The sequence below is a fragment of the Aphelocoma coerulescens genome, chromosome 7, assembly GCF_041296385.1.
Source record: "Aphelocoma coerulescens isolate FSJ_1873_10779 chromosome 7, UR_Acoe_1.0, whole genome shotgun sequence".
Classification (NCBI taxonomy): Eukaryota; Metazoa; Chordata; class Aves; order Passeriformes; family Corvidae; genus Aphelocoma; species Aphelocoma coerulescens.
In genome coordinates, this window is record NC_091021.1 from 8,405,964 (window position 1) to 8,419,204 (window position 13,241).

The 13,241-nt window shown below is 44.9% G+C and overlaps 2 long non-coding RNA genes across 3 annotated transcripts; one reads left to right on the forward strand and one right to left on the reverse strand.

The window, feature by feature from the left end:
- Window positions 1-1,062: 1,062 nt before the first annotated feature.
- On the reverse strand, window positions 1,063-1,913 carry LOC138113317 (uncharacterized). Its single transcript, XR_011152105.1, has 2 exons — window positions 1,828-1,913; window positions 1,063-1,668 (listed from the first exon to the last, which is right to left on the reverse strand). It is a non-coding gene; the product is annotated as an uncharacterized lncRNA (long non-coding RNA).
- A 346-nt stretch (window positions 1,914-2,259) lies between these two features.
- On the forward strand, window positions 2,260-12,867 carry LOC138113318 (uncharacterized). Of its 2 annotated transcripts, none has more exons than XR_011152107.1 (2): window positions 2,260-2,347; window positions 11,974-12,867. It is a non-coding gene; the product is annotated as an uncharacterized lncRNA (long non-coding RNA). The 2 variants fall into 2 exon arrangements; XR_011152106.1 differs by having other exon boundaries at window positions 2,272-2,347; window positions 11,827-12,867.
- Window positions 12,868-13,241: the final 374 nt, after the last annotated feature.

Here is a 13,241-nt window from a genome sequence, read left to right on the forward strand (position 1 = left end):
CTGAGTTAAAAGGCAGTTCTGGCTTAAGAAATGGAAAGTAAGTAGCAATCTGGCCACTTCAGACTTTGGATGCTTTGGAGAATTTCACTCATCTGAGAGACTGCTAAACCAGCATTTAGTACTAACCAGTCCCTTTTTGCTTGTCTCAGGCTGGAGAAACCCAGAGGACACTGCTGAGGCTGAAACGGTAAGGGGTTCCAAATTCAGGTTAATGGGAGCTGCAGCAGGCCCAGCTCTCCCTGAAAGTCAGTCAGGTGCCTAAAGAGAGATCAAGGCAGCTCACTTCAGACTAGCTATTTTTGAAGCTCCTGGCCCTGGTGTGTGAATTGATGGCATTTCAGTTGCAAAGAGCAGATGGTACTCGCTAGTGATCCAGGACGGCTTTTTTGCATTAGTGTCAAAAATAGATCAAGTGCCAGCTGTAGCTCTTTTGGGTCAGTGGAGGTGAGTTCACAGAGTGATGTGCACGATATTGCAATGTGTAGCAGCAGCAGGGAAAAATCAGGCGTTCCTTTTAGGCTTTTTTAAACTGCTGTTTCTCATGTGGTTTTGCACAGCTCAGTTCCTAGTGTGTCTCACTCAGCAGTGAACTGAACCACCTGGTGCTATAACAGTATTATTCTGTGTAGCTGGAGCTTTCGGTGCAGCACAACTCAGGGTTTGCATCCAGCTCTTGGAGGCAGCTTTGGCTGTGCTACTGGTGTGGCATTTCCCGGGGACACGGTCCCTTCCCAGCCCTGGGAGCTGGAGAACTCGCTGCATTCCACGGTGCTGGAGGGAAGAAGGAGCTGCCGTGCCCTTGTGTGCCTTCCCAGGAAACCTGGTTTCAGAGGTGCTGGTGGGAAGGCTGCCAAGCTGATCCGCCTAAGAGCAGGCAGTGTAAAGAGGAGTTTGAGAGTGTTTTATGTTTATTAGAAAACCAGAGGTGATTCTGATTCTCAGCCTGCTGTTTGTTTTATGTATTGCTGAAGTTTTGCTGTATTTTAGTGAGAAACTACAGAAAGGTGGTGTAGCATCAGCAAGGATGATCTGTTCTTGTTAGTTTAATTGGGCCACGGCCTCTTTTTCTTTTTTTTTTTTTTTTTTTTTTAAAGAAAGCTATGATGCATAAAGGGGAGAGTTTGCATCATTTAAGGAAAGAAATGAGTTGTGTGTAGGAAAGCTGGTCCACAGGCACACCCTGCTGGCTTGCAGGGAGAGTGCAAAGAAAATACATGGCTACACTTTTTATGAAGAAACAGCATTCCTGTCTTTTTATAATCTAAATTAACTTTTTTGCCGTGTTATCTCTCTTGGTTTTCACTTTTTAAAACACGAGCAGTGATGCGTGAACTGCTAAGGAGGGACCTGCAGAAGTTAGGGAGGTTGCCTGGCCAGGAGTGCTCCCATAGCAGATTCCAGTGCTTTTGGAAACCTCTACCAGACTTGTGTGCCTACCAAAATGACTTCATCATGTAGCTGAAACAGCTAACACCTAAAGTAGGTTGTATAAGACACCTCTCCATGCCCTGAGAGAGGTAAACAACACTGTGACCGTTGTTGGGATTTTTCCACAGGAAGAAAATTACTGGAATAGCAACACAGAGGAAAAAAAAAACTGTTCTTTGATTTTGCTCTGGAATCTCTCCCAGATGCCCATGTGATGATTGCCTCCATATGACTTTCCACCTAGAAAAAAAAAAAAGAATTAAAAAAAGAAGAAAAAAAAAAATCAAAAAATAATGCTCCCTTTATCCCTGAACAAAATGTCTGCAGTGATTCGGAAATAGTTATTCCAGCCAACTTCTGCATGCAGACCTGCGGCAGTTAACAGCGTGACTGAATTACCTGGGAGCAGTAAAGGTCTTTAAATTGTATGTGGCCTTCACGGGGCACGTATTAAGACTGATATTTTGAAGAGTGGTAGGTGGTGGTTGGCCACCCCATCTGAATCCTCTCAAGTGGAGCCAATTTAGAAAAATTGCTGTGCAGCCGAGAGCCAAGCCTTTTTTAGAGGTGTCAGCCCAGAGACAAACCTTGTTCATTAGTTCTGGAGTGGCTGAACACCTGCATTTTTCAAGACACAAATTTCAACGTTTATACATTTGGGAGTCACAAGCCCGATGGAGACAGAGCTGCCTGGGGAGGGGAGAATGACAAAATCTCTCCCTTCTGATGTATGACCCCCAAGGGGGCAGAGCTGACTGAGCATTAGCAGCCAGGACTCTCCTCTTTTTCCCCCATCCATGATTTAGATAACCCTGACAACCTGGTACCAGCATAGCCCTGCCTGTGATGAGTGCCCTCTAGATCCCATTCCCTGGCTGGAGCAGCCTGCTGGGATTATGCCTGAGCTCACTGGCCTCAGGTATGTTGGTGAGACTGGGAAAAAAAATTGCCTGGTGATAAAAGTAATGTCCTGGAGATGCAGAAATATTGAGTTTGGACTATTTCCCTGTGAAATCGCTGCAGGAAAGGGGGTGGAGGCAGAAGAGGTAGCCAGCAGGGTGAGCAGGCTGCATTCACAGCTACTCAGGAAGCTCCCTGAAGAGCTTTCCCTGGAGGCAACCCACCTTTCCTTTTGCTATTTCTCTTTCTGTATCTGGTATAAATAATACTTTCATGGACTCCCAAATCATCCTGACTTGTTGGCAGGGAGGTGATATTACAAATTACAGTGACTAATTCGCTCCAAGGACAGAAGAACTTCGAGGTAAAACCGTTGGATCATATGATGATCCAGCCTTCATTCACCGTGTTACTCAGTACCCAGTACTTGGATTCCTGTCTGGTTTGGAAATCCTCTTCCAGCCCCTTGCCCGGAAGGGGTAAGCGCAGGCCCTTGCTCTGGAAGGGGAACGCTTGGAGGCTGTGCATGGGGAGCTGTGGAGCTGGTATCCCTTTCACATCCATAACCGTTTTTATCCTGTCAGGAGGACTTTACGCTGCAGGACAAACTGCTTTTCCATAGGCGTGAGCCGCGCTGGTGCCTTCAGGCCGAGGCGCAGTATCAGCTTGTACCTGTAGGTTGTGCCTCTGGATAGCTTTTCCCATCAGCTCCAATTGCTCTCCGAGACCCGGCCCGGAAAATGACGCACTTTCTTGTCTTACTGCTCGCGGATTATACTAGTTGGGGAAATTATTAATCATTCGCATTTGCTAGATTACCTTTGCATCTGTATAAACCTATAATGAGCTTATTATACATCAGAGCGAGATAGCTGCTGCATGGTAAAATAACCAACAAATGCAGCAACAGCCTTAGTAATAATAATCTACACAGATACTTGCTTGTGTATATTTTACGATGCTTTCACATGATTCCAGCAGTGCACTTCAAAGCCTTGGGAGACAGATCTTTGCCCCGCAGCACTCTTGGAGCAAAAGCAGTTTGGGGGAAGGGCAATGAGGAAGGGCCTTGTCTAGTTGGGATATTGGAGCAGCGATGTCTTTGCATGATTAATTAATGTCAGTGGCATGAGGAAAATGCTGGGGCTGGTGTGTTTTCTATGGTCGAGGGGGTTTTTCCGTTGAATTCTTTGCTGTTCATGATGAAATACCTCTGTTGGTGACCACGCCTGATAATGTGCCACTCCTCAGACTTTGTGAAATGCAGTGAAAAGCCTGGGCTGATTTTGCTGTTACATGAAAGGGCTGTTGTGCCTTGTGCTGCTAAATGGAGAAGTAGCTTGGATATGGCAGGCGCAGGAGGAAACAGGCAGCTTGGCTCAGAACAAGTTGAATTTAGTTACAACAGGTTTCATTTTGTTTTGCTTAATGACTTTGTAGAAGAAACAAAAATATCCCTTGTTTCTGCATATCCAGTTTGCATTGTTTTTACAGCATGTTCCTTTCTCAGCTCTCCTCCTCCTCTCACACATAAAAAAAGATGTTATTTTGGATTAAGCCATAGCTTCGGTATGCATGGTGGTACTACTCAAGGAAGTAAACAAAACAAAGTGCACCACAACTCTTCCTCTTGCACTGCAAACCTACTGGTCTAAAACATTTCTGTTGTTCTCTGCTACCTTTTTTGATCTCCTCGCCTTGGTTCTGATTGCTGCAATAGATTTGTAAGATAAGCCATGAAAGCGGTGGTAGACACTACGTGCCCTGCCTGACAGACAAGCCTCCTGTGACACAGTAGCCCTGGTTATCTACAGCGAACCACACACTGGTGTACAAATACCTTGGATTAGGATGAGATTCATTTGGGGTGGAGCAGCAAATCCCCATTGAATCTACACGTGCCTCAGCACCCATTCAGCAGGGCTCACGTGCTGCTGCTGGAGTGCAGGGTGGCAGCCCCTCTCTCCCCAGTGGGGGAGAAGAAAGGATCATGGGGTCCCGGAGGGAGAGACTGTTACGTGCTGTTTTTGCAAAATGCTCATCCTTCAAAAAGGAAACAACACTTGGTAAGGCAATGTTCCACCAGGCAGGTAGCAAGTAAACTGGGGAGCAGTTGCAAGGTGACAAATTTCAGCTTCTCCCTTCAGCTGACGTGACTTTTTCCAGTGACACTATTCCAACAGAATGCTCTTGGGGTTTGAGAAACCACCACGTAACTACTGGCATTTCAGTTTTGAAAGTGAGTCATCTCCAAGCTGAGGAGCACACAATGATGCCTTTCAATGGCTTTTTCATTTATACATCCAGTTATCCACCTACAAGTAGGGCATTGGCAGGCATATAGGAAAATCAATGGGGACCCTGCTAATCCTTTATAAAGAAACAATAGATTCTGCTTTTAACTATACCAAAGTAATTGCTGTTGCTTGGGAAGAGGAGGCCGACAGCTAAAGATACTCTTGGCCACTGGCTTGATAATCTGCAGCAGACAGGGCAGCCAAGGATAGCATCTTGCCTGTCACCTTGTTTCAATAGTTCATTGAATCTGTGCCTGAATCTGGATCTGCAAAAGGTTTTCTTTATAAAAAGCACACTTTAAGGCAAATCTGTAATTCACTTTACACAGCAGTGAGGTGTTAATTGCTAAGATTTTATGTGTTAGGATGGTTGTCACAGAATAACTTTATCCAGGGCACCACAATTGTGCAGAATTAAGTTCAGACTTGCGTCTCTGCAGCGCCTTTGAAAATTTAGGACTCAAGATCTGATCTGAGTTCAGTTAGAACCACAAACATGGTCAGGCTTAAACCTGGTTTCCAACTTGAGTGTAGTATAAATATATATACCACAGTCTGAGTTCTTTTTGTCTCTTCCTTTTGCTTCTCAGGATTGTTACTGCAGTAACTGAACTGCTTGTCATCTCCAAATTGTTTTACACTCCCTGGATTCGAGACAATAGCATTTTTTTTCTGGCTAAGAGCGCAAAAGGGAGTTAGATGGGCTGGCATGTTTGTTATTACTGATTCTCTGGTGCCCTTTTCCAAGAGGGCTCTTGGGAGGGATGAGTCAGGGCCCAGCCCAGACTCCTTGTAACTCAAGTCATTGTTTGGGTTTTCCCTGTTTTCTGTAGTGCTTACATGACTGTGCTGCCCAGGGATCAGAGATGAGTGGCAGAGCTCTGCACAGTTAAGCAGTGTATGAACATGTGATGAAGAGACAAGTGCTGAAGAGTTTGCAGGCTATTGTTGGTGGGCAAAGCTCATCGTACAAACATTACACATTCTCTGAGCTGATTGTTTTTGGGGGGCTGGGGTGGTTTTTTCAAATGGTGAAGTCAGCTGGCATTTAGCAATGGCAAAAAGAGCAGTTATGTTTTCTTCTTTCTGGCTTGTCACTGGTACAATGGCTTATCAGAGTGCAGGACTATTTTTTGGAACTGAAGACTAAAGACTAAGGGAATAGCTAAACTGAGCTGAGCCCAAAGCTTTGCCTTATAAGGGAACTGCCCGAAAGCGCAGATCTCCGGCAAGCCTCTCCTTGGGAGAGAAATCCAGAAAGCAACGCGGCAGTGATGTGTCAGACCGGAGCTTGCAGGGATGGCCAGAAAAACAACACTCCATAAATAACTGCAAACTTCAGTGTGAAGGAGGCCACCAGCTTCCTTCTGAGGAGCAGTGTGTGTGCAGTCGACACCAAAGAAACAGCAACAAGTTTGCCTGAACAGCAGCCTCCTTTTTAAGAGCCAGTGCAGAGTCTCTGTTGCAGGCTGGTACTTCAGCTGACTTCTCAGCTGGAAGCTATAAACACGTTCTGACTACCAGGGACTTTCAGCTGGATGGAGAGAGCTCTTTCCCCTGGTTTAGGAAATGCTCCTGGTTGTCACCCCCGGCACCAGTCTAAGCTGTCCTCTCTGACTGCTGGGGCAGATAGTTCTGTGGTCAGTAAGAGCCTCACCTATCTGCAGATGTGCCCACACAGCTCAGGGGTTCTGAGAGAGGGAATCGGGCCAATAGGTTCTCTTCTTGTGCCTCAGCTCCCTTTCTGAGTTCACGTGCTGTTAGGGAGACAGCAAAGATGCTTTGCAAAGACTGGTGGCTCAGCAATGAAGGTCGTACATTTTTTAATTAAAAGGCTTAGTGGTTGTGAAATGGTCCTGAAACCAGAATGTGAGTAGACATTGACGGCACCAGTTTTGTTTGAAGCATAATCAATTTAAATAGATCTGCTCATGTCTGCCACGCAGCCATGTGACTCCCCTGGGTTTTGGCATCTCGGCTGCGAGACAGCACTCGCAGAGGGCCTGCTGGAGCGGGGCGGGATAAAGCACAGCCCTGGTGGGAGAGTACAAGGTCTTCTTTGTGCGGGGGGCAGCCTCCCAAAGCAGAGCACCATGGCAATGCTCCAGCCCCTGGCTCTGCTTGTGCTGCCTCTGGTGCAGCCATCGCAGGCTGTACAGTGTACAGTCAGACAGAAATGGAATTTGCAAGCGAGCAGATGTGGGGAACTTCCCTTCCTCGTTTTAGAAAACAAAGGCCAAAACTGGGAAATCCCCACCAGCTTGCCACGCATGTGCACGGACTGTCGTCCAACAGGAGAGCTTCACCTGGTCCCACTTGGTGTTGAGCCCAGCTTTGAAGACCCCAGCATAGGGCAGCGACCTCCAACGCTTTGGGAATTCAGTTTGGTTAGGCCCCTGCTTTGGAGGTAAATGGATCCCTCTGAGGAGCTGTTTAGTGCCAATTGTTGAGCCTGGTTATGACTTCTGGGGGAGCAGGTTCTACTCTAGAATATCCCTTCCGGGCAAGTGTTCATGTAAGACACAAAACCTGCTTGTGAGAGCACTCACGTATTGTCTGCTGCTGTTACCAGGTATGGGTGACGTTACTGTCACACAGCTGTAAAGCTGGGGTGATTTTTAGGTGTAAATGATGATAAGCTGGTGTTAATGAAAGAAAACTTTAGGTCTCCTCACTAAAGGATCAACCATAAAAATGGATTAAAAAAAAAAAAAAATATATATATATATACTGCTGTGCATGGAAAAAAATGTTTGTGCAGAAACATCTGATACCCAAGAGCTCAAATTAGGTCTGATGAAGGAGTCTGAAGTCACATTTCAAGAGCAGCCTTCAAAAGTGCAAGGTTGTTTCCCCCCATTAATTACATACGCACGTTAGTGGCTCTGTAGAGGTCTGAAACATCATCTACTGAGCACAGGTGCAGGAACATTGCACCTTGTCAAAAACTCTTGACAAAAACTCTTGACAGATTTTAGCAAAACCTAAGGTCTGGGGATAATAAGAACAATAAATATTTTTTTCGCAACATTTTCTCTATTAGCACTGTAAAAATGTGAATTTAAATTAAATCAATCCCTCCCGTATCCCCATCAGCACTTAGTGCAGGGTCCTTTCTCCCAGAGGGATCACTTCACTGTAAGTTGGTGTTTTAACTCCTGTGTTGGAGCAAGCCACACCAGAACCTGTCAGATCTAGAAACACAGGGACGTGGGTACCTATCTCTCAGGAAAGTTAAATCTGTACACTTTCATCTCAGGCTGGAGTTAATAATTGATGTCCCTCAGGTGTAAGCTACCTGCTTCTGAGGAAATTAAAAACAGACATACATTCCTGCCCCAAACAAACATCCCTGTGCCTGAATTCAAACTGCTAATGAGTAACTTTAGCATGCAGTTCAGGAAACAGGTACAAGCTCTTCTGTTTAAAACCCTTCTTGGTTAAAACTCTTGTCTTTGCGTCTTGAAAGTACTGCAGCATCTAGAGAAGTATTCTTGACCATCTTTTTTCTGACCTGTACATTCCCTAACCACTTTTCCCTACCTGGTGTCTATCCCTAAATGCACAATGTAGCTTTTTGAAGTGGACAGTCACACAGATGTGTTGTTTCAGGTGTACAGTATGACTTGTATTTGACTCATAGGTTTATCTGAGGCTCTGCTGTTGGTGGTCTGGAGCAGCCTCGGCAGTTTGCAGGACTTTGTCCAGCACTACAGCTAAATGTTGACTTGTATGATATATTTTCTTTCACTGCAGAAGGAAAATCCCAGCTTCTCTCAAGGAGGTGGTCACCAGAACCTAATGCTATGGAAAAAACACCTCACCTTGACAGAAAAAACCCATTAGGCTATTGTTCTGCTCTTCATGAAAGACTGTATGTTTGAGCACCCATCTCTAACACTTGTCTGTACAGTCAACACACAGCTCAACCACCATGACCATCCCTTCTTGCATCTGGAAAGATGTATGGTGCACCGTCTGTGTCATTGTTTTCTCATTATAGCTACCTGCCTATTAATATAATCCTTTCATTGTCATTACATTGACAAATTACATGCTGGGTGCTGTTGCACACTCCAGGAAGGCAGTTTTTCTTCCAGACATGGCATTTGCTCCTCCAGGATGACTGGCAGTGCTCACCTGGAAGGGATGGAATCACACCTGGCAAGCCAGGAATATCCTGTTTCACCACACTTTTATGCTTTCATTTATAGGTTCCATGTCCTTTTCCTGAAATACAATGCCTTCCCTCTGGCATATGTGGTTTTTTTTTTTTACTTTTTAAGTTTATCCAAAATTCAGGGAACTCAGGCCTGACTTTAGTCTGGGAACTGTAATTTTCACATTTACTTGACATGGGTGTGGTTTGACAGGGTGGCTTTGACTGAGCATCTATTTAATGGGGTGACAGCCATATTCTAGTGCTGTCAGGGTGCCAGTCAAGTCTCTTGTTAGGGAGTAAACTCAGAGGGTGTAGCCGTGCAGACCCTGAATGAAACCTGTATTATCTGATGGGCCTTAGTCCACAGAGGTGTGGAGAGCAGGTATCTATCTCAGTGTTTTGTGAAGATGTCTGTTGTTTCAGCCTGGCTAAGATCTGAACACATTCTGTCATTTAAGCAGAGACTGCGAAGAATGTGCGTCAATTAGTTGACCTGGGCTGCAAACTTTTGGGTTTGATGTAGGTAGGTGTATTCTGGCTGTGCTGATACCTCCTCTAGACAGCCTGTAAGTGGCATTTGTGGTATGAATCTTGTCTGCTGCCACTCAAGGAGGTGATGATGACTAACAAGGTGGTCAAGTTGCCATCTGTCTCTTGGTGGCTTTACAGTGTTGTGTGTTCTGTAGAGCAACATTGACTCTGGGCAGCAGGCAAGGAGGAAGAACTTCCCTCAGTGCTGCCAAGCCACATGAGTTATGCTGGACTCAGGCAGTATCAGGGGGTGACTCACAGGATGATATGTCAGCTGTGTGACCTTCTGAGCTGGGGCCTGGAGCCAGCTGGAGAACACTGGCCAGCTCTCTGAAGATAACTCATGCTTTCTTTGTTACTGTCATGCAGTCTCTTCAGTGCCATGGCTGCTGTCATCTGCATGTCCCAAATAAGCTGATATAGCACTTGACTGCTGGTAGCCCTCTCAGTCCTCTAGCAGAGCTTGAGTATTGAAATAAATGTGGAGGGGTAGGGGTGGGATTCACCTTCAGACGAATGAAAAGGATCTCTTCCACTAGCTACAGAGCTCTTGGGATGATTTAGTATATCAAAAAATGCAAGTGGTTAAACACACTACCCATATTATTGCAAATGCTTTCCAGATAAAGACATTGCATTTGTGTAAGTATTTATATAATTCTGTGGCTATAGTATTATGGCTTCTTTTATCCCACACCTTTGTCAGGGCAGGAGAAGCTTGCTTTGTGCAGTTGTGGCACTATCACGTTGCTGAAAGCCCTTGCTTCATTTATCTTCAACTCCTTGGAAGTGCTGATGGCTGCCAGCCAGGCTGCGAGGTGACAATGATCATGGCAGTCCTTTCCAGCAGCAGCTGGGGAGGATGTTTTTGTGAGCTGGGCACACAGCACAGGTACACAGGCCTCGACTGGGCCCACCTGAGAGCACGGAGGGGAAGCCTTGCATGTGTCTACTTTAATCTCTAAGGTCTAGAGATGAATATATGAATATCTGTGTGGGTTCACAGTGAGTGTGTCGGTCCTGCACACGGGAAAGCTGCCCAGAAGTGTGGAAATGTGCCAGCAACTCTTATTTCAAATGCTTGGATAGGTCATGTCTGTGCTGTGACTGACTGACTGACTGACTGACTGAGCTGTGCGCCCGCTCCCTTGCATATCCTCCCTGTGTCTGATCCACGCCGCCCTGGGCATCCAGGAAATCCTTTCCACTGAGTCAGAGAAGGGATCCTGTTGTGTAACACAGGACTCGCAATCCATCATGGCTTCAACACAGGATTAGGACAACATCCACACTTTCCCTAAACTAATCTTCAAGTATGCTGGTGGGGCTGGGGCAGCCAGCCTCCACGGGGATATCCTTGACAGTGAGGGAATTAAAGGGAGACCAAAGCTCCTCTTTGCAGGGATGAACAACAGTCACAGAATTTGCCAGGGAGAGCCAGCAGGCTCCAGGTTGCAGCTGCTTCCCATCACTTCCATTTCCTGGATAATAGTGTTCATTTCCTTTCAGATTTTACTTGCTTGGGAATGCAGTAACATCTGTTCCTCCAGGTTTCATCAAAGATGAACTTCCTCATGGCAGGACAGGCTTTTAGAAATCGTTTTGTCTTTTTCTTTTCTTTTTTTTTTTTTTTTTTTTGCAGTGGCTTCAAATGAGGTTTATCTCTAAAAGACAATTATAAAAATGATAAGCTTGTCTTGCCTCTGCCTTTGGCTTTTTGCTAAACAGTTTCTGCTCTGACTTGCTCATGACACCAGCTCCAAATGCCTGTCTTCCCACTGTTCAGGGAGCTCCAAACGCCCCTCTTCCCACTGTTCAGGGCAGCAGGCAGAACACCAGTGGCTGTGCCAGGAGCCCTGCTCCTGTGTGCTGCCTTGTGTCACACAAATGCTTGACAGATTGGCAGTGCCACTACAACATACTGTCCTATAGCCAATTCTACTGAGGATTCATGAAATGCTATGGAGAGAAACTTTTCCCTTGCAAAGGTGTGTTCAATCTGCTGCACTAATATGAGTTAAAAAACCAAAAAGGGTCACAACAATGAGAATAAACAGATTATTTTCTTAGTAAAATTTACCTCTTTAAATGGCTGCTTGCATGTGTAAGCTTGCACTCAGAGTTCTGGATATTTTTAGTAGAATGTGGCATAGTCCATCTCTATAGGATCACTTATGGAACTTACAAAATTTTTTTTAATTCTTTTTTTTTCTTTTCATAAACCCAAAACTAATTAGCTTTGTTAAGATTTCTTACCTCATGATTACCTGTAGCATCATTCCTCATTTTTCTCTTCTTGACATTTTATTATTATTGGGTTAAAAAAGTATATAATTCTTTAGGAGGAAGAGTGAAGCAGTTAAGAATAATTTTATTCTCATGCAGCCCAATTCTAAAGCATTTCAAGCACCGAGATCTTAGTGTATTCAGTGGACAGCTTTGTGACACCTGTGAGGAAGGGATTTATATAAATGACATCTCTCTTGGGCCATGGCATGGCCTTTGCAGGCATGACCCAGTGGACTGACTGGTTCCCGGGAGATCCCTTTCTGCTCCAGAGAGAGTGCCCTGACATCCTTCTGGCCACTCTGCTTTGAGGTAATGTGTAACAGACTGCCAGACCTTTTGGGAATAATCTTCTCCATCCATTTGCAGCTCTGATCTAAAAGCCTCTGAAAGCTGAAGGTTAAGCAGTTCAAGTTCTGGCTGGAAGATGCAGCTGACTTTCTACGTGAACTCTGAAATAGGCGTTCAAAGGTTACACCTGTAACTTTGTGGCACAGCTGCCTCTTACTCATGCCCTTGAACTGGGAAGACCAGGAGGCAACAGAGGTATGGACAAACCAGCTGTGTCCTGCTACGGGCAGGCTGAAGCCAGTCTGCTCTGCTGCTGCTCTCTTTGGAGCACAGCATTCCTGATATGAAGTTTCAGCAGCACTCAGCTTCAAAATTGGCCTGTGACTGTCTGTCTGGGTGACAGCCACCTGGTGACTATACTGCTTCTACCTTCATCTTATGCATACAACATTCTTCCAGTTTTTAAGATGGAGGTCTCAATGTGGCCTAAACATCAGAAGTATGCAAGAGATGAAATAAGCAGACAGAAAGCACAGCTGTAATGCTATTAAAGGTGCTTATTCTTTTTCTCCTCCCTGTAACATTTATTTGGCAGCTTTAGAGCCAATTCTGTGCAATCCATTTGGGGATGCAAAAAAAGGCTACCAACATTTTTGAGAACTACTATGTGGGAAGAGCACTGTTCCTCACGGTTTTCTTTTTCCATACAAGCACTTACCCTGAGCCAGACTGAATGCCATTGAGGTGGGATGTGCCAGGCATCCAGAGCCTGGCCAATCCTCAGGAAACGATCAGCAGCATTCCACCACACAGATCCTTCTGCTTGTCCTGAAGTACAGGGTCATTGGGCTGAGCTGGTGAATGTTTCAGCTCATTAGCTTCATAAGTTAATGGTTCTTGTTACTCAAATTAGTACTGAGATGTAAATTAACCTTTTCCCTCTTATCTGTTAAATAAAGAGTATAATCTCTATATTCAGGATGTTTCTAGAAGATTATTACTCACTAGCATGTGGTTTTGATTGATTCTTTCCAGTTCTAACAATCATTAACAACTACTGGTAGTTTACGAATTACTTCTTATTTCAAAGGGTGGAATTTATTTGGCTTTAGACCAAGGCAGATTAAATAAGCTCTGCTGAGCAGTTACCCTTCTCTTCAATCATACTTTTGTGTAAAAAGGCAATACATTCTAGTGCTTGTGCTTTTTCAACTCTGAATTTCACCTTTACTGTTAAGAAAACATGTTGACATATCAAACAATGTAACTAACAGGCAAAACAGAACAAAATGAGTTACTATTTAAGCTATTCTTTTTCCTTTAGATTATGCTTTCCCTTTTAGAAT